At 42.1% G+C, this 24,290-nt stretch overlaps 2 pseudogenes; both read right to left on the reverse strand.

Moving 5' to 3' along the window:
* Positions 1 to 16,438: 16,438 nt before the first annotated feature.
* Positions 16,439 to 18,909, reverse strand: LOC123128801 (F-box/LRR-repeat protein 14-like; annotated as a pseudogene).
* Positions 18,910 to 20,721: 1,812 nt separating this feature from the next.
* LOC123131206 (F-box/LRR-repeat protein 14-like) lies at positions 20,722 to 23,673 on the reverse strand (annotated as a pseudogene).
* Between the last annotated feature and the right edge of the window lie 617 nt (positions 23,674 to 24,290).

The following is a 24,290-nucleotide window of genomic DNA, read 5'->3' on the forward strand; positions in this document are numbered from 1 at the left end:
TCTCGAAAGACTTATATTCGGGAACTGAGGAAGTACATCATTTATATAGGTTTGGAGAACCTTATTTTCCCCCCTGTATGTTCAATCAATTCAGGAAAGTTAAGTCTAAAAATTACAGTATAAAACTTTTTATGGCAGCTGGCACCTTGGTGTCTTTTGTGATAGTACATGATTGGCGTCTGAGATAAGTCTGAAAATATACCTGTTTCAAGTAGCTTCAACGAGTAGAAAATGTTGGTGAGAGAGAGAAGGTCCGGCTGCACCTGCCACGAGAAGGTTCCGATATGACGGGCTTGGGGACCGGCTGCACCTGCTGCGGTTTGCGCCACCGCGCCGGCCCTGCCACGAGAAGGTTCTCCAGCAGAGACCACACCTCCATCACTGCCTAAAGTAGCTGCCCTTGCTATGTACTGTATTGTAGTACTTAACATTGTAACTGGAATGAGGCATACTTGAGACTTCTCTGTGTTGGTCTGTGCATACTTGCCAAAGTACACATCACAATTGGAGGATACGGCAAGGGTTATTTCCATTCAACATGGTTGGCAGCGTGGCAAGGGTTATTTTCATCCAACATGGTTGTCAGCGTGATCCATGGATTGGTCCTCCGTCACCATAAGCGATCTATAATCCCTTTATGATACTAGTAAATATGCACGTGCAACGCACGTCTATTTGGACTAATAAGTGTGCACGTGCAACACGCGTCTATTTGGATTAACACATTATACTATACTTAATACAAGACAATTTATTCATAAATTTAAAATTTCCCTATAAAGTACACAATCTCTTATTCCCAACTCATACAAATAATTTGAAATTTCGTTTCTCCTTAATCAACATGTCTCCTGTATTAAAAGACCACCCACTTTTCCCAATGTCTAAAACTCAAAATTATTTAGAAGATTCATCATGATTCTCCATATGCACACATTTATGCAAGTATAATCACACATGAAAAAGTCACTTAGGACAAGCTAAGGAACCGTTTCAGTGCTAACAAACTCCAGTTAAGAATTATTATTACAATTGAGTGTCAACCACACAATAGTGGGAAGAGACCTCTATGATTTGTTGAAAAGAGGAAGCCATTGTCACATAGAGAAGTGTAGAGATGTCTTGACTGCATAGAATCAGCTGTGAAACAAGACAAAAAAAATGCTAGTTGGACCATCCGATTCTACTATTACACCACAAGTGTTGTAATGTCTGGAAGCAAGAAAAGTGGCTTACTTTATTATGAAAATAGAACATGTAAACCAAATAAAAATTACATTGATAAATTGCGTAATTATACTTGTTAATCACGGGACAAAAGCATTAATATGACAACTTGGAACAGTTACTTGAGTACTACACATTTCTTTAAGGGCTCAACATTCTAAAATTTTGACAATATAACAAATATCCTCTCAGTTTGTAGTAATAATGATACGTAGGCTACCACTTGTAAGAATAACAGTGGCAAAAAAGGGCCAACAAATGCCGGTTTAGAAAGAAAAAACTGCAGATATGCTTCCAATTTTAGCAACTCTAGTGGATAAAACATACCTTACCTCCCAAGTCGGGAAAACAGTCAAATGAAAAAATGTACTTCTTATAAGTAGTAGAGATGAAGTCATAAGGATCATGGTTCAAGATATTCGGAGAAACATGGTTGGTCTCTCTGTATGATGCGAAGTCGTTGCAGTCAGTAGAAGAGTGACCTGCCCTCCAGGCAGAAGACGAAGGCGGCGACGGCATGTGTGCGTGTTCGGAGGAAGTCGCAGCTCCTCTTCGCATGTCTCCCATTGTGGCTCGCGTGGGTGGTGGGCTGGTGACGACAGGCGACTCGCGATCGCGATTCCCTCATAGGAGACGATAGGATGCACTCGCGATTAGTTTCCTAATAATTAGATGCGTTCGTGATTAGTTATCTAATAGGATGCGTCCGTGATTAGTTTCCTAATAATTAGATGTGTTCATGATTAACTTCCTAATAGGATGCGCTCGTGATTATTTTCCTAATAATAGAATGCACCCGTGATTAGTTTCCTAATAATAGGATGCGTTTGTGATTAGTTTCCTAATAATTAGATGCGTCCGTGATTAGTTTCTTAATAGGATGTGTCCGTGATTATAGTTTCCTAATTGACCAGGCGTGGACTTCATATTTTCCTCCACGGTGGAGTACGGTCAGTCAATGTAAATTGCTAAGTGCACACAGAGAACAGATTAGGTTAAGGCTAGCCGTTAGATTGAGTTTAGTGGGATAATCATGCGGTGGTAATGTATCCGTGTACGTTTTGTGGGGTGCACTTAAAGAAAATTATGTTTGCTCTTTTATAAGTAGTATAGAAGATAATAAATAATAATAATATTTTCCACCTCTAACCGGAAGGAAAGGCCCCCGCGTCGTCCAGCGGGCGACTCGGGGGGCACAACTGCCGCCGCCGTACTAGGCTTCCTCCACCTCCTCTCCCCCTCGCCGCCGCTGGCCGGGGCCGCCGGGGCAAAGCCCCTCGCGGTGGTCGGCGGCGGCGGGAGCTCTCCAACGCGTGCGTCTCCTACTCCAAAGCCCTAGCTCGATTGGATCTTGCCGCTCGTGCATGGCTCGGGCTGTCGCCGCCGTCCTGGCTGGGCGTCCTGCCGCGACTCTTCCCTGGCCTTGGCGGATTCCGGCCTCAACGTCCAGCCGCGTGGGCATGGTCCCTGCCGCCATCGGGGTTCAGATCTGGACTGGCATGACAGTGATGACCATGGGCCTCGGCTGCCGCCGGCGTACAACAGTGTGGTGGAGCTCGATTGCTCCATGGTTGTGCTGGGTAGTCGCGTCCTCGCGGATGCCGGCTGGACTGGTTATTTTTGCGGATTCGGCTTCCTCATATCCGGCGGCTAACATCACTGCTGATTTTGGTGACCATCGAAAGGTCTTTGTGAGGGATCATCTTCCTAGATCATATGGTTTGCCTTCAGCGGTGATATGCAATCTACAGACGATGACTTAACGCAGAGGGTATGGTTGTGCAGCAGTGGCGAACGGTTTCTTAACCCAGCTACATGTAGCTCCTGAGATTGTGGAAAAGTGGTGGCAACAATACATGATTGACTTCGACGAGCTTCGAGGTGAAAACCTAGGTCTCACCCGAGTTGGTTATATCTGGCAATGGTGATGTCTTTGCATCGTTACCTTGTTGAAGGAATTGCTTGGAAATGCTCGGATTGGTTCTTCAAGGTGAAAGCCTAGACTCTGACCTATGGTGGTTGGATCCGGTGACGGCGGCGCTTGAGTATCGCTCCCTTCTTGAAGGCGTTGTTGTTGAAGAATCTCGATGTCCTTGTGGTGTTATGAGATGGTTGGTGCGGATATGGTCATGGTTATAGTTTGCCGATCGCGGATTTGATCGCTTTAGGCTTTTTTTCCCTCGCTCGGGCATAGCAATGGTCTTATATGACTTTTGCTATTTGCTAGCGTGTTTTTTTTGTTGTGTTAGTGTTGGCTGTGTGCATCCTAACTATGCAGAGGCAGGGCATGTGCTCATTATGTTTGTATCGGCTTGATGCTTCATTTTGAGATAATAAAACCCACCCTTTGTCGAAAAATAATCCCTTTATGATTACTACTTTTTGCAATTTTGTGTTTTTCTCCTTTTGCGAACCTATTGCGGCTGTGCTCATCTTAGTTAGAGCATCTCCAACACGCGCCCAAAAGATGTGTCACACGCTAAAAGTGTGCCATAGACAAAAAAACAATGCTCCAGCAGACGCAGTAAAATAGAGCGCACACGAAGAACTTTAGCGCACACGCTAAAAGCGGTATCTAGGCTGCAAATTTTGGGTGTTGGAATGTGCGCGCTGCAAAATTTGGGCTGCTGTAGGTGTGGCCGTCGGACTGGGCGCAGTGTTTTTATGCATCTGGAAAACCTCTTTGTTGCTTCCGAGCAAAAGGACTATGTTGGTGCTGTAAAAGAATTATACCGCGCCGAGGCGAAGTAAGCCTATTGAAGATGCTCTTATGCAGAGGATGGGTGTAATGCTCTAATCTATCGAGTAATGAAGCGCTCTTTGTCGAAAAAACCTCATGAAACCTTGCTGAGAAGTTGAAGTTAAAATTTTGCGGAACAATAATATGGGTATGCATGAGTGTCCAATCATAATCACTACTCCCTCTGTAAGTGTTTAGAACACTAAAAGTTCTTATATTAATTTATCGGAGGGAGTATTTATTAATATCCTTTTCCATAGCACAACAGCAAAACTTGTACTCCAGCCTAAAGAAATATAAAAACGACGTACGAACCGGGCTAAACTATACCCAGTTGCAGTTTTGGAGATGCATCTTTAATTAGACAGGTTCAAAGCACAAGATAAGATTGTAGTAGCACCTAACGCTGATCGTGCACGCTAGAAACGTCTTGGGATGCGAGGCATCTTGACGTGCAGAGGCAGGTGGTGCCATCACGCGCTTCAAAGTTCTACTGTTAACATTTTTTGTTCAGTAAAAAAGGAGTGCTATCATCTTTTTGTGTGTGAAGGGCAGCGGTATACGTGTAAGTAGCATCATTTTCGGTGAAGCCCTAGATACTGTTTCCTATTCTCATATAGGTCACTGACGGAGTCTGAAGTAAATATTCTCACGTAAGTAGAACCTGCTGCGGGTCTTGGAAAGCATGTACTCCTTTTGTTCCTAAATATAAGTCCTTTTAGAGATTTTAATATGAAATATATGAAACATAATGAGTGAATCTACACTCTAGAATACATCTATATACATCTTTATAGTTGAAATTCCTAAAAAGGTTTATATTTAGAAACAAAGAAAGTACATACGACAGACAGGTGAGCCTTGTTGTGTGTTCCGTATATATATGTATATGGACGTGGGTTTTTTTTATGCCTTAACAACATCTTTTATTTAATACTAGCAAATATGCCCGTGCGTTGCAACGGGAGACAAAAAATTATGGCTCATCAAATAAGTATGACTCAATATCCTGATGTATGGCGAATCAACCTGTGGTTGAGTTGGTTAGGTGGACAGTGGTATCCGCAACCCATCAGGGTTCAAATCCTAGCGCTGGCATTATTCCTGGATTTATTTCAGGATTTTCCGGCGATGTGCTTTCAGTGGGAGGAGACGTTCCCGTCGACGACGAGGCGCCTACGGTGACTTCGTAAATCTCAAGATGATATGTCGGCTCAGTTTTTCGGAGGTGCTCATAGGGGTAGGGTGTGCGTGTGTGCGTTCATAGGAGTGAGTGTATGCGCGTGTATATGAGCGCTTTGTGTCTATACTGATGCTAAAAAAAAATATCCTGATGTATGAGCATACTCTATTTTAACATAGTGGCTCACCATGTTGCCATTTATTTATTTTTCTCACCCTAGCCGATGATGGTCGCGATGTCCACGTGATCACAATGCATTCCGCGGTAAATCTCAAGGCTATGAATTTGCCAGCGCATGCCACACTTATCATTATGTTGCGCATAATTAACATTTTAAAAAAAATCATGAACATTAGTTTTGTTTATAATTTGTTAAAATGTATGAACCGGTTTCAAATTCATTAACATTGTTTGACTCAACAAAGTATTTTTGAATCGACAAACTTTTTTGAAAAAAGTTGTGGAACAAATTTTTATTTTTATTTTTGTGAATGGACGTTTTTTTTAGATTCCCGAATATGTTTTGAATACACGATCATTTTTTCAAAATCATGAACATGATTTTATTTCCCGAACATTTTTTCCAAATTGTGATTTTTTATAATTTTGTGAACAGTTTTGCAAAAACACCAATATTTTTTGAATCTGCAAATTTTTTATGATTTTTTAAACATTTTTGAATTCACATATATTTTTATGATTTCTCAAACAATATTTTTGAAAACTCGCAACTTTTAGAATATTAAAATCCCGAATTAATTTAAATAAGAAATAAGAAAGAAAAAATGAGAAAAGAAATACAAAAATGAAAAAAAAAACAGGGGAGTAAAGCCCTGGACATGGGCCGGACATGTGTGAGAAAAGAAAGATAAAAATTGTGGAAGTTGGTATTTGAACCCTGATCTTGTCGCTACGGGATCAATCAGCCAACCACTCTGCTACGCATCATTCTGTGCCTTATTCTCGTCGCGCCGCTATATGACCAAGGAGGCGGTGATTTTTGGTCCGAAAACTTAAATCGTTTTCTCACTTATGGGTAGCATTGGTGGATAATTTTTACCAACTTAGAGGGTAATTTTAATGACGGACGAGCAGAAGCGATAACCGTTTTATTAGTAGGTAAAGAATAAGTACAGAGCAACCCCACCCGCAAAAAAAAAAAACCCACGTCCACGGAAACGACCGTGAACGGCAATGATCTCAAACAACAACAATACACAACTGGATTTAAAAAGAAGAGCTACAACAAGGAGATCGATGCGCAACATCATGACTAGCTAACAGTGCTTTCAAAGGCGTACTTCATCAGGGAACCGACTTCAGCGAATCATAAAGCACGAGTTAGAAATGCAGTTGCAGTTAGGGTTCGTGCATGGAGTCCACCTGCATGATCCACAGTAGTAGCGCTGCTGCTGCACTCCCTCCTCAGTCACCATGACGATGGTCTCGTTTGAAACCCGCGGCAGGCGAGCCATGGCCGTTGGAGCCACCGCGAGCTGCAAAAGCACCATTGCAGCCACCAGAGCCACCGCGCCGACGGCCTTGTTGCCAATCTTCATACTGCGAGCTAGACTAGCGTATTGTGATTTGGTAGGTCTGTTCGTGTTTGATCTGCTCAGCTCCTATCGTTGTCAGCCCTTTTATAGGCAGCAGCGGCGAGATAAGATCGGAGCCTGCTCTCAAACTAAAATTATGTGAACCGGTTTTAAATACATCTCGGAGATTGATGGCAGTACGAATGGATACAAAACATGGGAGTATGGGATGATGGGTGTAATTGCCATGTGATTTTCTTTTGTCTTTTGACTCTTGCAGCGTGTTTGGTTTAGGGGAATTAGAGATGGGGAATGGGAGTTGAGGGGTAAGGAGATTAAAAATTCACTGTTTGACTAAAGGGAATGAGAGTTTAAGTGGGAAGGGGACTGAGAGTTGGGAAAGCCAATTCCCACCGATTTCTTTCCAGGGGGTACCCTGTTAATTCATGAGGAGAGTTTTATCCCACGCCAATTCCCATCATATGCCAAACAAGGAAATGTGAGTAAAAATCTACTTCCCATGCCTAATCCCTTCACAAACATCCTTGTGTAAACTCCCATGCCCTTGCCCAAGTGTTTACCAAACAGGCTGTTGGTATCATTGGAAAGGGTTACATGCATGTTACAAGCACGTTGTGCCGCAAGACGCGGATCTTGTGGCCTAAACCGGGTAACAGATTAACGAATCTTAATGGGTACTAGTAAAAAACTGACTCCACTTCACTCCAGCTCATTTGGACTAACAGATTAACTACTGACTCCACTTGACTTCATTGTCAGGCAATTTGGCTTAAGAGGGTGCTTGGATACGTTTTAGTCTCATGACTACAAGTAGTGGGATTAAAACTTGCTAGCATCATTCATGCTTGGATCCAAATACTAAAGAGACTAAAATCAAGTTAATGAGCATTTATTATCCTCCAAACCCTCCAATTCAGAACTCGCATGTGTTAAAAGAGAGGAGTTAAATGAGGAGAGAGAGGACTAATCCACATTTTAGTAGGGGTACCCCTGACTAAAAAATTTTAGTCTCAAGACTAGTTTTAGCCTCTCTTTAGTCAGGGGTGCTTGAAACTTTAGCCTCTTAAAAATACTATTTTTAGTCAAACTAAAATAAGTCCCTTGGATCCAAGCACCTCTAAACCGCTCATTTGGGGTAATGTCAACAGACAATTATATTACAACAAAAATTCATCACACACCATCACAGTCAGCAGTGTGACCCGCTAGTATGGTGCCACTGATAATAGGTTATTAGTGCCGTGCCTAAACCAACACACCACTAATATTCCAGATACTAGTTGTGTGCCCTCAAATTGGTACACCATTAGTATTTTGATTACCAGTGGCGTTCCCCTCAAATTCGAAACGCCTGGAACTCTATATTCCTAGCCGAATTTGACAATTCTTTAAAAAAAACTCTATATGGATATTTCCTTGTGACTTTTCAAGAGTTTTTACACATAGAAAATTAAATATATTTGACCTTAAAGTTAACTAAATGAAGCATCTAGATGTGGTAACATAATAGTGTAAAATTTATGAAGAAATGAAAGTATTGTTTGAATAACAATTTATAGTTATCAAAATCATCTTAGAACTATTGGATGAACAAAAGATATAGTTGGAATCATGTATTTAAATGAACTATATGGAGTACATTTTATTAATATGAGATATTTAAAATTGTGTCAGAATATCGTGAAATCCTTTATAAACTTCCAATAATATGAAAAACTACCATAATTATATCATATTATTTGAATGAGTAAAATACGTAATCAAAGTTCAGACATTCATGTGTATATATGCGAAGACCCTAGTTAGACTACTTATGTTCACATACGTGACACAACGAAAGCTCTACAAACCTAAAAACATGTTCAAAACAAAGCCTAAACACATAAATCCTAAATTCTAAACTGTAAACTAAATCCAAATTATATTCGAGGGTATAGATGGATTACAAGTACACTTAGTACTGACATATGCTAAACAAGTATTACTCATTGACCGGTGTCAAACAAGCGACAACCAGTAGTTTGCGTTGAAATATATTGCCCGCCACTCTTCATCAGTTCGGACTTGTGAAATAACTGGGTAGAGCATGAATTCAATAGTTTGGCCAGTTAATGATGTTCATCTTATAACAGACAAGCCGAAATAACAGTGCGGTTAGTAGATTGTGTAGGCCCAATCTAGCAAGAACACACATATGGATCGAGCCGGAATCCATAGCAACACGGATATTTAGAGGAACAAACAAAATTAGGAGTACAACACAACACGGATGCATCCTGCGGGCGGCGGTAGCTAGCTTCCTCCCCGGCCGGCTAGCTTGCACATCATCCATCCGTTGGGCCGGCTGAACTTGCCCGGCTGCATCAATCTACTTGCTCCCACTGGCACTACAGCTAGACGGCGAATCCGGCGTGGTGTTGCACATGCTGACGCACTCGGTGTTGCACGACTTCTTGGTCGCCTCCTTGCAGGACTGGCATGTCGGCTTCTCGGAGGAGGCGGCGGCGGGGACGCCGCAGAGACCGTTGCACGCCGCTGACTCGAGGTAGGAGCACGCGGTCTCGCAGAGCGAGTCACAGTCCCGCGGCGCCGTCCGCCGCACGGACGACGCGGCGAGCACGACGCAGAGGACGATGGCCCCCAGCTTAAGCACGGATGAGACCGTCACGGAAGAAGCCATGGATGGATGGAGCTAAGTTGAAAGAGGACAAAGAGTACTATAGGTAGACTGAGATGCAAACAAGACGTCGGACAATGGTATTTTAAAGAGGTAATATCACAGATGGTGCTTAAACTTACCACCGATGTTCATTTTAATGCTTGAAGTTGAAAAATATACTGAACTGGTTTCAAAACTTGGCACGAGCGTGCAAATACGATGCTAATCCTATTAGTAGACATTTTTATGCTGACGTGGCACCGTAATTCGCTTAGCATGCACAGACAACCTCGCCCTAGCAAACTGGAACTACTCGCCCATACGTTTTCTCGTGCCTATTAATGAAAATAGATTCTTTTTTAGAATAATGAAAACATTTCCTATTTTGTTAAATAAAGAAACACGTTAGTGGGTTATAATGGCCTGCTGCAGTGCAGCTCAGTTTGCGCATGTTAGTTTGATTTAGAAATTTGTAAAAAAAAGTTTGTTAATTATAATCACAGTAATAAAAATACATTTCAAATATTTGTGCTTCAAATTTTTTATAAATACATATAAATTAAATAACTAAACTGTTCATGTAATTTAAAAAATAGTCAGCTATTTACATGTGATTTATAGTTAAACCTTTTAGTAAATAAATTTTCTAAATTGTTTAGTATATGAAAAAATAATTATAAAAAACTTAATTTTTTGAGTAAATTCCAAAAGATTATGCATGCTTGGATTATGATTAAATGAAAAAAAAAGTTATAAGTAGAAACATTTTTATTAATATTCACATGTGTATAACTTTATTTTTTTGCGAGAAACATGTGTATAACTTTCATCATGTCATATATTCATATTTTTTTATAATTAAACTATAGTCTGGAGTGAATATTTTTTATAAACTAAAATTTTAAATTTTGTATATTTATGAACATTTTACAGTATTGAAAATTTATTAAACAATATGAATCGTAAAAATATACATGTAACTATTAAAATGTTTATGTAGTTAAAATAATATTTATGAATTGTAGTATAGAAAATATTTATATAATTCTAAATTGTACAACCATTTTTATAATCAGAAATACCATTTTATTTATAGGAACGTTTAAAACAAATATGTGAATATTTTTATTATTGTGATTATAATTTACAAACTTTTTTACAAAATTCTAAATGAAACTGACATGCGCAAACTGGGCTGCACTGCTGAGCCGATTAAAACCCACGTACGTGTCTCTTTATCTAAAAAAAAGAAATGTTTTCATTATTCTAAGAAAAGAATATGTTTTCATTAACAGGCACGAGAAAACGTATGGCATACTGGCCAGTAGTTCCAGTTTGTTAGGGTGAGCGTAAAAAGTCTATTAATAGGATTAGCACTGTATTGCACGCTCGTGTCAAGTTTTGAAACCAGTTCGGTGTATTTTTTAACTTCAGACATTAAAGTGAACATCGGTGACAAGTTTAAGCACCATATGTGATATTACCTCTATTTTAAAGATAAACGTCTCGCGCGGGTCGTGTGATTAGAAGAAAAATCCAGCACCTCTGTTGCCTCCTGTAGCATGAGGCCCACGCACCGCTCTTTGCTCCATCCATCCTATCTCTTTCACACGAGGTGCTCTTAGCTACTCCTTTTCCTCAGCCCGCAGCATCATTTTTCTAAGTAAATAGATAATTTTTTGATTAAATCAATCCACGAGTAAATCACTAGTATGGCATTGACACAAATAGACGTATAATGATATTCAGTCAAAAAAGCACATACTACGCTAATTGCAGAAAAATCTACATATAACATTAGTATGGCTAAAACAGAAAACAGTAGGAGCGGGATAAACAAGTTATACCTTCCAGTAGGCCATGCAGAGGCCACCGCGGCGGTGGCAGCAGCAGTGGCATCCTCGGCGGCCTTCTTGTCGGCCTCGAGCTTCTCGGCGGTGGCACGTTCGGCATGAAGACGATGCAGACGTAGAGGAAGCAGCGGATCGAAAGCTAGCAGTCGCGTAGTCGCTGCCCAAAAACCCTATTCATCTCTCTCCCATACAGGATCTGAAGAAGCGGGGTTTCGGAGACCTGCTCTCCCGTCGACCGTGTACGCGGCGGACGGGATGGAGTCACCGGCGGCAGCAGCAGCAAAGGAACGACGGTGGGCGTGCGCATGGAGCAGATGTGATCTGTTTGTGGCGGTTAGGGTTAGAAGACACCGCATACTTATATAGACACAATCGCATGAAGACACGTGGGCTCGACCCATGTTCAGGTCCGTGACAGCCCATGATCCGACGTCTCAGATCGTGACCCAGCTATCAGAAACTCTCCATTATTGACTGGCAAAAATAAGCACGTAGGTGTAAGCTTGGCTCGGCTCAATTCCGTAGAGGCCGTTGCACGCCGCTGACTCAAGGTAGGAGCACGCGGTCTCACAAAGCGAGTCGCAGTCCCGTGGCGCCTTTCGCCGCACGACGAAGCGACGAGAACAACACAGAGGACGACGGCCCCCAGCTTAAGCACGGATGAGGCCCTCACAGAAGAAGCCATCGATGGATTGATGGAGCTAGGTTGAAGAAGGATAGACAGTACTATAGGTAGACTGATGAGATGCAAACAAGACGTCGGACAATGGTGTTTAAAGGCAGAGGGATATTTATTGACACTATAGGTAGACTGATGAGATGCAAACAAGACATCGGACAATGGTGTTTAAAGGCAGAGGGATATTTATTGACACTATAGGTAGACTGATGAGATGCAAACAAGACGTCTCGCGCTTTGTTCATCCCTAACCGTTCGATGTAACTTATCCTATGATACTTCTCTTATCTCATAATATAAGATTGTTTTTCAAGCTAACGAAATACTTTTTTCTCGTGCAACACATGCTTATTGATTAATCGCGTGGGAAGGAGATTTTTCCATCTACCTGATCTCAAAAACAAGACGAACTTATTGATTGCACTCCCCTGCAACACAGCTGCAACCAGCGGTTAAACGGGAATCCAGTTGCAGGTTTCCCCACGGGGTATCTTCTCCATCTGTACTCCCTCCTCAAGATGGCAACGGGGATGAAACCTATCGAGTTTTGCCTTCTCAAACCCATCCCCACGAGAAAATCGTAAACCCATCCCCATCACCGTGCGCGGGGCTAGTTTTCCACTCGTCTCCTAAACCCATCAGGTTTTCTAAACTCACGGAGAAATCGACATATATAAGAAAACATAGAACCAACAAAGAATAATATTTCGACAACAAAACGATACCACATTTCAGCAACATAGATAATCAGATTTCAGCAACAAGCAGGAGCATATTTCAACAAGATGTCCAATTACACAAGTTCTAAAATAGAAGTCTTGGTTCACAAATCACAAGCACAAATGAGACGAAATAGTCCAATACATAAATTTTGAAATAGAATTCATATTTCACAAATCACTTTAAAGTAGGAATCATCATAGCATCTGTCACATCTCCAAGCCTCCAAAAGACTATCTTCAAAGTTACCAAAGCCAAATCAAAGTGCCAAGTCCTAGAGAAGATCAAAATACGCTCAATCTTGGTAAAAAAACATGTATTTTGCCGGGTCTAGCGGGTTTCAGGTTCGGGGACTACCGAAACGGGTGCAAACCCATGAAACGTGTCGGGTTGTATAATATGCCCAACAACAGCCCCGCGGGGATGAGAAGACGCCCATCCCCATCCCCTAATAGGGGAAAAACCCGCGGGGACGCGGGTTTCGGGGCCCCGTTGCCATCTTGACTCCCTCCTGGCTCACCATGATGGTGGTCTGACTCTCGACTGAAGGTCACGGCAAGCGAGCCATGCCGTCGGAGCTATCCCAAGCTGTAGAACGGCCATTGTAGCCATCAAGTCCACTGCACCAACTGCCTTGTTGCCGATCTTCATTGTATGCTAATTCTCTGAGCCACCAATCAAGGGAGATGCATCATATCTCAACGGGTTAACATATCTCAATGGAATCTTTTTTGAACAAGGGAGATGCAGCACCACCACCAAGAAAGCACCAATCTCAAACAAACTAGGAATGCGAGCACTTGATCTCAAGGCCGCCTGACAAGAACACGGCACTTGAGTACTTTTTTTTAGACAAATGGGACTCAAGTACTGCCAAGGAGGAAAAGCCGTCCTATTATGCACCTGGTGGGACAGGCCGATAATTCGGAGTTCAACTGTCACACGGGGACGCCCCATCGGATTGGAGTGCAAGACAAAGATCTACATATTTGCAGACTTAGTTGTAAACGATCAGGTTTCTATTCGTAAACAGATCTCGAATCATGTAGCTCTAACCTTATATTATCTACCTATATAAGGTGGGGTTGGGGCCTCTTGGTTAGTAGGTTCAACCATAGACACAATATCCTGTACACACAAACCCTTGTGACCTCGAGAACAACTCTCGTGCGCCAAGACCAGGACTCAGTATCACACTCGGCATCATCAGCAACAACAGGAGTAGGGTGTTACCTGTGCCCAATAGCCTGAACATGTATATTTATGTGTCGAGTGTGCTACCCTCACGATTTGTGTTCCATACTCTTCCCCTAACTATTATTGCCGGAATCAAACACCAACTATTGGCGCGCCAGATAGGGATGTGCACAATGAGTTCCGTCATCAACCTCGACACTTTGCTATTGGTTGTTTTAATTGTGAGAAAGTAAACACGGTGTGTTGCGTGTTTGATACTTAAGGCACCGTACCCATGTTGTTTAATTGGGATAGCGACATCAAGTTTTTTTTGTCACCTCATCATTTCCATGACTTCTTTTTCAATTTATTATGGAACTTGCGGCAATTATCAACTTCCTCTGTCCCATAATATAAGATCATTTTTTAAGCTAACAATATAATATAAATAAATTACGAAATTGGAACAACTATCAACGGAAACTAAAAATACTAAAAACTTGTCTTGAACGTTTTGGGTAAACTTTCTGAAACTTTGTCGGGGCCAGCTGAATTATGGAACAGGACAACAACAAACATAAAAAAACCTTGTCAAATCCGTATGAAACTAGATTGAAATCCCACCCGACATTTGAGTCAACTGTCAACTACAATGATGTATGAACCCCGATGTCAAACCAGCCTGAAACCTGTATGAAGAATCAGTGAAACTTATTCAGTTTTATGTTGAAACAAGGTTCAAGTTGTGAAATTGTGTGAACAATTCTGGAATGGTTCTGAAACAATGTGGGAAAAAGTGAATACGGATAACTGCAATAGTTATGAAACTTTTCAGAGAACATATTGATACTAAAAATTGGTGAAACCTTTAAAGTTTGTATGTGAGAAATTGAGAACATTATGAAACCCTTTTGAAATAATTTGGAACTGTTCAGAAAATGTATGTAGAATTCTGAGAAAAAAAATATGAAACTAGCCTGGAATCATTTTGAAACCAAAATGGATTTTCAAGAGTTTATTTGGAAACTTTATGAATCAAAGGTTTTGGGATCAAGATATGCAACAAAGTATGCCAATGGATTAGGGATCTAGTACAAGACAGAGCGTTCATAAACTAGTATGTAAATTCGTATTTTTTCATGATTCATCATGTATTTATCATACTGACACAGGCAATACCATCACTGTTGGGGAGATGTATGAGGCTCGTCTCTCTCGGTAAAATTATCACAAATGTGAATGTGGCTCTTTTTTATTCATGGTGATCGTTATTCGGGACAAGTTCAGGCCAATAATTGGTTTCTATGTGTATCTTGTCGATGTGATCAGGCGCCATTTCTTTTTTCTATGTATGCTTTGCTTGGTCTGTAACCTTTTAATTCTCCATGGAATCCAAATTACGTCATACATACAGTATATGTTTGGAGGAATTGTTTTTTTTTCCTTTCTGTATGTTCAGTCAATTCAGAAAAGTCCAGTCTAAAAAAAGTAGACTGGACTCAAGGGAGGTGGGGTGATCGACGGCCGGCGTGGAGAAGAACGGGAGGTTCGTGCCCGAGTTGCTGCTGCTCGATGTCACCATGGCCGGCAGCTCGCCGGGTCAGCAGCAGGTTTTGCCGGAGCTCATCGGCTGTGCATACTTGTTAAAGTACACAACGGTTAACATTGTAACTGTACTATACTCAGTATAACATTTTAATGGGATTACTTCCCTCTGTTTGTCTGTGCATACTTGTCAAAGTACACATCTCTCGATTGTCCTAACAAAGGTTCAGAAAACAGACTGTTTTTATCTTGTTTCTGAACTGTGGTCATGGCAATTCCAGAATTTTATAGCTGCTTGAATTTGCTTGTCTTGTTATTTAATTCCCAACGTGTTTGCTTGATGGTGGCTTTCTGTATTGTCCTACTCCTACATGATATCTCTGGCGACGATTTTGAATGGTAAGCAAACCATCACAACAGGTAAACACCATAATCTGTCGGTCTTACAGATGAAGAGGAAGAAAACACGGCCCTCATTTGGTGTGTGTGGTCTGAAAGATAATTATCAAACTTCCTTTTCGTACTGATTGCAGGTTATAGGCGCTGGGCTGACCGACTCCCGAGTGTTAGAAATGTTGGCATCAGCATGTATCTGTCTGATTGTCTCGCAGATCTTCTCTACCAAAGGGTTGTCTGCTGTGAATGAAACCCTGCAGATGAGAACCCAAAGTGCAATTATCCCCTCGCATCAAGTTTAATCCCATGCGGGGGCGCTGCCGCCATTCAGATTTAACTAGATTACATCAAGTGATAGGCTGAGATGCAATACCATAGCTGTTTTCTCAGCCGTTGTGCACTGAACTATTACCGTGTACATGTATGTTCAGTGTAAGAAAAATGCATTTGTTCCGTGTTCGTAATATGGTTGCTTTGCTTCATATGTGCACATGTGTTGATAAGTTATGAAAATTTCTGTCTAACGCAAAACATGCTTTGAAGAAATGGTTAGAAGATCTAATCCCCAGGCTTAATGCGCTCAATGACGCCTGAACCTTAGATGTTGCACAAGCAGCCAAAAGAACCTGATATTCCTTTGAAATCCAAACACTGAAGCTATAAGAATAAAAGGGTGCAATGCTTGGAGATCTCAACCAAAGATATAAGAAATGAAAAGGGATTACGAATCGAAGCTATTGACATAATATACGCAAGAACTCTGGCAAATTCCTAACACAGATCTCGCATTACCAAAACAAGTCTAGAACATCTGAAGCATATTGGAACATTGTCGCAAGGAAATGGGAGGTGCACCTCTCCTACAAATTTGCTTTCACAGATTTGCGGTTTCAAGCTCCGGCTGCTATATAAAAAACACGAATTGATGGCCAAAGACTGGGTTCAGGGCGACCGGCGTCTTTTCCTGTTCGTGTTAATGTACATTCCTTTTAGACTGCCGGGGCTTTCAATCTCTGCCAAGTAGTGAACTGATTTGGCAGCACCCTGCACACCTTTCTGAGAGATCCGGCAGCAGCCTATAATGGTCAGCGACTCCAACTTCTGTGAACGTGCCAGCTCAGCCATTCCATCATCTGTCACTTTCTTGCATTTGCGGAGCGTGAGATTGCTCAAGCAAGGAGCCTGAATAATGAAATTCATACTAGCATCGGTTATAGACCTGCAATCCACGAGCTCAAGATTCTCCAGGAACTGTGAGGATGAGAGGCACTTCATCCCCTCGTCATACAAAATATTGGCACCATTTAGCAAAAGAGCACGAATTGGACAAGACTGGATTAGCGTCACAATGCCCTCTTGTGTGAAACCTATTTCAGTAGGCCAAACGGGGTCGCAAAATGCGAATGTGAGCTCAACAACCTGAAGCATAGGGCAGCTGATAGCTAGAGCCTTTAGGCTAACATCAGTCAATGGCGTCCTAAACTCATAATCTTCACATCTCAGAGGCATAAGCTTAAGTGAGATCGTTTTAAGCTTGCTGCACCTCTGGAATAGTGCAATCATCTCATTCTCTTTTAGACCAATAACATAGTCCAGGTAAAGTGTCTCCAATGCTTTGCACTTCGCCAGGAGGAAAACGAAGCCCAGTTTCTGGCTCGGTTATAATATGAGCCAGCCTAAGATCCTTCAAGCCATCACAGCAGATGTCATAACTATATGGGTAGCCAGACACGTAGGAGGGGTCAGAGGCCCCTGGCATCCAGTAATTTCCATTAATCTCAAACTCAAACTTTTGGAGACTCGTCCACCCTGGGCCAAACTTTAAGAGGTCATACTGGCTGATTCCATCGCATTCCTTTACAACAAGTTCCCCCAGTGCTCCATACCTCCCAAGGTACTCCAGCCACTCCCCGTTGTCTACTGCCGTACAGTCAACAAGGTGGAGAACCGAAAGATACCTGCAACCAACCGCCACTTGAAAAATCCCAGTAGAAGTGACTGCTGGTGCACGGTCCAGCCTGAGGGACTTCAAATTTTTGCACTCAGCTAGATAACCAAGACCAGCGTCATCGATGTATGAGCATAAGCTTAAAGCAAGATCAGATAGCGAGGGGCAGTGTGATGATAGAACAAGGAGGCCTTGGTTGTTCAACTGATCCCGGTTACTAGTCTTCCACCCAGAGTAATTGATCTCAACTTTCACCAAATTGGGGAACCGGGAGAACAGCGATACCAAGGCTTCTGCAGAAGGGTTGAGTCCACAGCCAACGTGGATAGCATCCCTGTGCTCCGCCTCAACGGTGCAGAGCTGCTTCGACACGAGGGAAAGAGAATTAAGATCACTTGTCTTGGTAATCCTCTTGACGATCTCTGCAAGCAGTGGCTCTGGGATATCCTCCATCGAGTGTCTCAGCTGCACAACCTGGGCAATCTCAAGGTTCGGCAGGAGCTGAAGTAAAGATTCATTGTCAGAATGGAACACAGCAAGATAACCAAATGACAACTGTAAGAGCTAATGTAAAAGGAACATCAGTGAAAATTTGAACTTTTTAATACTAAGTTGAAAGATTCATGCGCTTATCTTCGCAACGAGTGTTAATGAGTTGCAGCCTGATGTATGCATCCATATCATGGAACAAGAAAAGGTTATAAGAAAAATCAAATTAACATATACCGCCCTACATATGGAACTGAAATTGCTAGCCCATAGCTGAGCATCAGTGGGGAGAGAGAGGATAGTCTAGAAATACACCAATTGGAACTACTACAAGTTCACCACATAACTAAACATCCACCTGCTGAACTGAACACAGATCTGGATGGGCCCAAGCAATCAGATGAAGATAACAATCCAGAATAGGTTTTGCTTAGAAATTAAACCAGGCCATTTCCTCGCAGAGCTACACAGTTATTCCAGGCTCATGTGTAGTGGGCTAGGTGCATCAAGATTCAAGTACATAGTGGAAGAACTCAAGTGGAAAGAGCCAATGTTGCTCGAGAAGGAAAGGGAATGGACCCAAATCCGTACCTCGGAGGAAGCAGCGAGGGAGGCGCCGTTAGCACGGCCGGCCGGAGGGAAGAACTGAGCAGGGACGGCGGTGACCGAGGGCGGTGGATTGGGCGGAGAAACCCCCGCGGCGAGGTCGACGGCGAAACCCTTGCGACGGTGAGTGGAGCGTCGGATTCGGCAGCTCGAATGAGGAATTTTAGTACTACTTCAGCCGCAGTGAAGGTGGCTTGGGCTTGGGCCCGACTTCATGATGCGGCCCATATTTCATTTTCGTTTTGCTTTAATTTAAAAAAATTCATTGAAAAATCTCAACCGTTCGGGATTTGACCTTGGCAATTCGAACATTTTCGATGGCAATTTGAGTTGACGTGAAGACAACTAAATTTGTTGGCAAGCACGATAATTTTCTGACAAAAACAAATTGAGAGCGGATTTGTCATGCTTATCAACTAAAGTTGCAATGGTCAGTAAATATAAATTGTCACAAAAAAGTTCGTTTTCCCATGGTCAAATCCCGAATGTTCAGGACTTACCGGCATCCTTTTGGTTGTGTGGGATGTATATATCTTCTATTCTTAAATAGTTGATCCCCATTATCTCAACTCTCTCGACATGCATACATGTCATCTCATCATCCACTAATTATTTCCTTTAACATGCATGAGAATTGCTATTTATATGACCTCTCAACATGCACAACTTCCCAACTTAAATCATTTAAATAATATTTCTCTTGACATGCATGAGAAATACAATATATTATATCTATTTAAATTTTCATTTAGATTTCATCAAAAAGTATTCAAATCAATCCCCGTAGCAACATGTGGGGTATCATCTAGTTTATATTAAAGACTCATCCTTATAAGGAGACCCAAAAACAACAAAAATTACAAATAAGTCCCTCTAGATCCCAACGGCGCGGGCATGAGGCGTCCAAGACGAGCCGGTGGCGCGCCACTGCCGCCGCTCCTCCTCTACCTGGAATTTAGAGTCAGCCTATTCCGTAGACAGGAAGTCACCGATGCTAAGGATCCAAAGAATCGTTCACTCTAATCGGCAACGACATGAACGTTTCCCATAATCGGCAACCGTGCAGCACACGCTTGCTCCACCTCTCCCCTGCGGCTACTCCATCTCTCCTGTTGTTGGTGTTGTTGCAGGCTCCCTTGCTCAAGCAGCCGCTCCATCCTCTAGTGTGGGCGCCGCTCCATCCTCTAATTCGTGAACATCTTTTAAAATCACAAACATTATTCAAATACATTAACATTTTCCAAAACGACAAACAATTTTTGAGTTCATGAACATTTTCTCAAATTTGCAAATGTGCTTCGAAATCATAAACATTTTTTGAATTCATGAACTTTTTTTAAGTTCCCAAACATTTTTTGAATTTGTGATTCTTTTTGAATTTGTATTTTTTTTAGAATCATGAACATTTTCAGATTCGTGAGCATTTTTTAAAATCACAATATTTTTCAAATCCCTGAACATTTTTCAAAATCACAAGTAATTTTCAAATCCGTAAACATTTTAAAAAATCACAAATATGAGCAATTTTTGAATTAGTGAACATCTTTTTGAATTCACGAACATTTTTCCATATCCTAAACATTTTTAAATTATTGTAACATCGACTTTTTTTACTGTAACTGTGCGGAAAATTTTATCTCAACGCCAACTCAATGTACAGGGTGAGAATCACCTAGAGAAAAAACAGAGGCCATCAAGGAAGAATAAAAAGAGGAAGTCAACGGGAGTCAGGTTAGTCTTTTGCAGGGGTAGAATTATCTTACTCGCAAAAAAAGGGATAGAATTTGCTGAAAATAGACCGCAGGATGGCGGTGTAACATTGAATAATTAGACTCGCTGTGCACAAACAATACATGTCTGTTTGAATTTTGTTTAAAACAGAGTAAAGTTTCCTCCCAAAAAAGAGAGTAAAGTTCAACTTTGTGCACTACGTGAGAGGCTAAAATGCGAGCCCATCTCTATCTGCCTTTTTGCCATTTTTCACAGAATTTGCCTTCTTTCATGTAACGTAGGTTTACAGTGTGCCCACAAAAAGAAAAAAGAAAAACAAGAAAACGCCTTGGTTCTCTATTTGCAGCTCCGCTCTGCTTGTTTCGATCAGTTCTGGTAATAATAAGGAACTTGCAGCTCTGTCCACAACACTTGTTTGATTTGTGCAGCTCGACCCCTGTTTGGAAACTAACTGTGTGCAGATTTCGTCCCCAGCTTCAGTGTGCTCAGTGACACCTGATGAACTTTTTTGGGAGGCAAACTTCAAACTCTGCATTCTATTAAGTCCAAAACACAGCAAGGGAAACACTTTATTTATTTATTTATTTATTTGCGAGATACCAGCCCCTGATTACAGAAGCAGACAAGCTTATAAAGATGATTAAATCTAAGAAAAACAAGAACTGATGACCTGAATGGTGATGCATAACCTGAAGGGTTGCACCAGCACCCGAAAGAACCGGGTATCATTGCTCAAAATCTGAACTCCACACAGTTTCTCTTGAGCTGCTCAGACTTTGACCCAAAGACCATTGTGAAATTTTCAAACCCTGGATGTCTTTGCCTGATGCTGGCTTTCTGAATTGTCCTACTCTACATGATATATCCCTGACGACGATATGGAACAGTTTAACCATGACACAAGTATGCATCAGGTAATCATGAAATCTCTCGAGTGAGATCATTTTTCCTTCACAAAGATTCTTCTCTTCAATGGAGCCTTTGTTTACCCTGCGGCATGTGTTTGCTTCTCCTGTTATTTAGTTCTCAATGTGTTCGCTTCATGGTGCCTTTTTTACACTACACAAGTGATAGGCTGAGATGCAATACCACATATGTTTTCTCTGCCGTTTTGCACAAAACTATCACCATGTACATGCATGTATGTTCACTGTAAGAAGGCATTCTTCTTTGTTCGTAACCTCTTTGCTTTGTTTCATATTGTGCACATGTGTTGTGTCCATAAGTTATGAAAAATCCCATCTAGCGCAGAAACTGTAGTAAAGAAACGGTTAGCAGATCGAATTTCAAGGTTTAGTGCACTCGATGACGCCCGAACCTTAAATATTGCACAAGCAGCCAAAATAGCCTGATCTCCTTTTGAAATCCAAACACTGAAGCTATAAGAATAAAATTTTGCAATGTTCGGAGATCTCAATCAGAGGAAGCAGACCTTACAAATAGGAGCAAAGCAATGATATTACAAATCGAAGCTACTGTCATCACATAAGCAAGAAGTCTGTCTAGAACATGCGAAGCCAATTGGTACTTGTTGCAAGGAAATAGCAGGTGCACCTGTCCTCCCAGTTTACTTGAATAGATTTGCGGTTTCAAACTTCTGCTGATATATAACAAACACGAATTAATAGCCAAAGACGGGATTCAGGGCGATCGACGTCTTTTCCTGTTCCTGTTCATGTTCATTCCTTTTAGACTGTCGTGGCTTTCAATCTCTGCCAAGTAGCAAACTGATTTGGCAGCACCATGCACACCTTCCTGAGAGATCTGGCGGCAGCCTATAACGGTCAGGGACTCCAACTTCTGTGAACGTGCCAGCTCAGCCATTCCACGATCTGTCACGTTCTCACATTTGCGGAGGATGAGACTACTCATGCAAGGAGCTTGAATAATGTGACTAATACCAGCATCAGTTACAGACATGCAATCCACGAGCTCAAGTGTCTCCAGGAACTGTGCGGATGAGAGGCCCTCCATCCCCTCGTCATACAAAATGCTGGCACCATTTAGCAAAAGAGCGCGAATTGGACAAGATTGGATGAGCGCCACAATGCCCTCTTGTGTGAAACCTATTTCAGTAGGCCAATCGGGTTCGCAAAATGTGAATGTGAGCTCAACAGCCTGAAGCATAGGGCAACTGAGAGCTAGAGCCTTAAGGCTAACATCAGTCAATGGCGTCCTATACTCATAACCTTCACAATGCAGAGGCATGAGCCGAAGTGAGATTGTTTTAAGGTTGTTGCACCTCTGAAATAGTGCAATCATCTCATTCTCTTTTAGACAAATAACATACTCCAGGTAAAGTGTCTCCAATGCTTTGCACTTCCCCAGGAGAAAACGAAGTCCAATTTCTGGCTCTGTTATAATATGAGCCAACCTAAGATCCTTCAAATTATCACAGCAGATGTCATAGCTGTATGGATAGCCAGACACAAAGGAGGGATCACTGGCCCCTGCCATCCAGTAATTTCCATTAATCTCAAACTCAAACTTTTGGAGATTCGACCATCCTGGGCCAAACTTTAAAAGGTCATACTGGCTGATTCCATCGCAATCCTTTACAACAAGTTCCCCCAGTGATCCATACCTCCCAAGGTACTCCAGCCACTCCCCATTGTTTACTGCCGTATAGTCAACAAGGTGGAGAACCACGCGTCAAAAACAAGGTGGAGAACCGAAAGATACCTGCAACCAACCACGACCCGAAAAATCCCAGTAGAAGTGACTGCTGATGCATGGTCCAGCCTGAGGGACCTCAATTTTTTGCACTCAGCTAGGTAACCAAGACCAGAGTCATCGATGTATGAGCAGAAGCTTAAAGCAAGATCGGACAGCAAGGGGCAGTGAGAAGATAGAACACAAAGGCCTTGGTTGTTCAGCTGGTCCCCGTTGCTGGGCTTCCATCCAGAATAGTTGATCTCTACTTTTGCCAAATTGAGGAACCGGGAGAAGAGCGACACCAAGGCTTCTGTAGAAGGGTCGAGTCCACAGCCAACACAGATAGCATCCCTGTGCTCCGCCTCTACGGTGCAGAGCTGCTTCGACACGAGGGGAAGAGAATTAAGATCACTTGCCTTAGTAATCCTCTTGACGACCTCTCCAAGCAGTGGCTCTGGTAGATCCTCCATTGAGTATCTCAGTTGCACAACTTGGGCAGTCTCAAGACCCGGAAGGCACTGTAGTGAAGATTCTATTATCAGAATGGAACATAACAAGATAACCAAATAATAGCTGTCCTCAAGAACTAATGTAAAAGGAAACATCGGTGAAACATTGAACTTTTTTATATCTGTTGAAAGATTTATGTTTTTTAGGGGATGTTGAAAGATTTATGTGCTACTCTTGGAACAGTCACTTAATTACTACTGTACATGCTTATCTTGGAACAATCACCCAATGTAAAAGCCCTAATTACAGTGTACAAATATACCAATTAAACATCCACCTGCTGAACTGAACTCATATCTGGAAGGACAAATCCTAGGCACTAATGAACATGTTTTACTAGAATTAAACCAGGACATTTACTCTAGAATATCAGATATTCCAGGCTCATACATAGTGTGCCAAGTGCATCAACAGATCCAAGTACATGGTGCAAGAATCGACATCGCCTCGGCTGGCTCAACCAATGTTGCTCGAGAAGGGAAGGTCATGGACCCAGATCCGTACCTCGGAGGAGCCGACGAACCAGGAAGGGCGGCGCCAGCCGGAAGGGGGGGTGGGGGGGGGGGGGGGGGGGGAGCTGGGCGGGAACGGCGGTGACCAAGGGAGGCGGATTGGGC

Source organism: Triticum aestivum, chromosome 6A (genome assembly GCF_018294505.1).
Source record: "Triticum aestivum cultivar Chinese Spring chromosome 6A, IWGSC CS RefSeq v2.1, whole genome shotgun sequence".
Lineage (NCBI taxonomy): Eukaryota > Viridiplantae > Streptophyta > Magnoliopsida > Poales > Poaceae > Triticum > Triticum aestivum.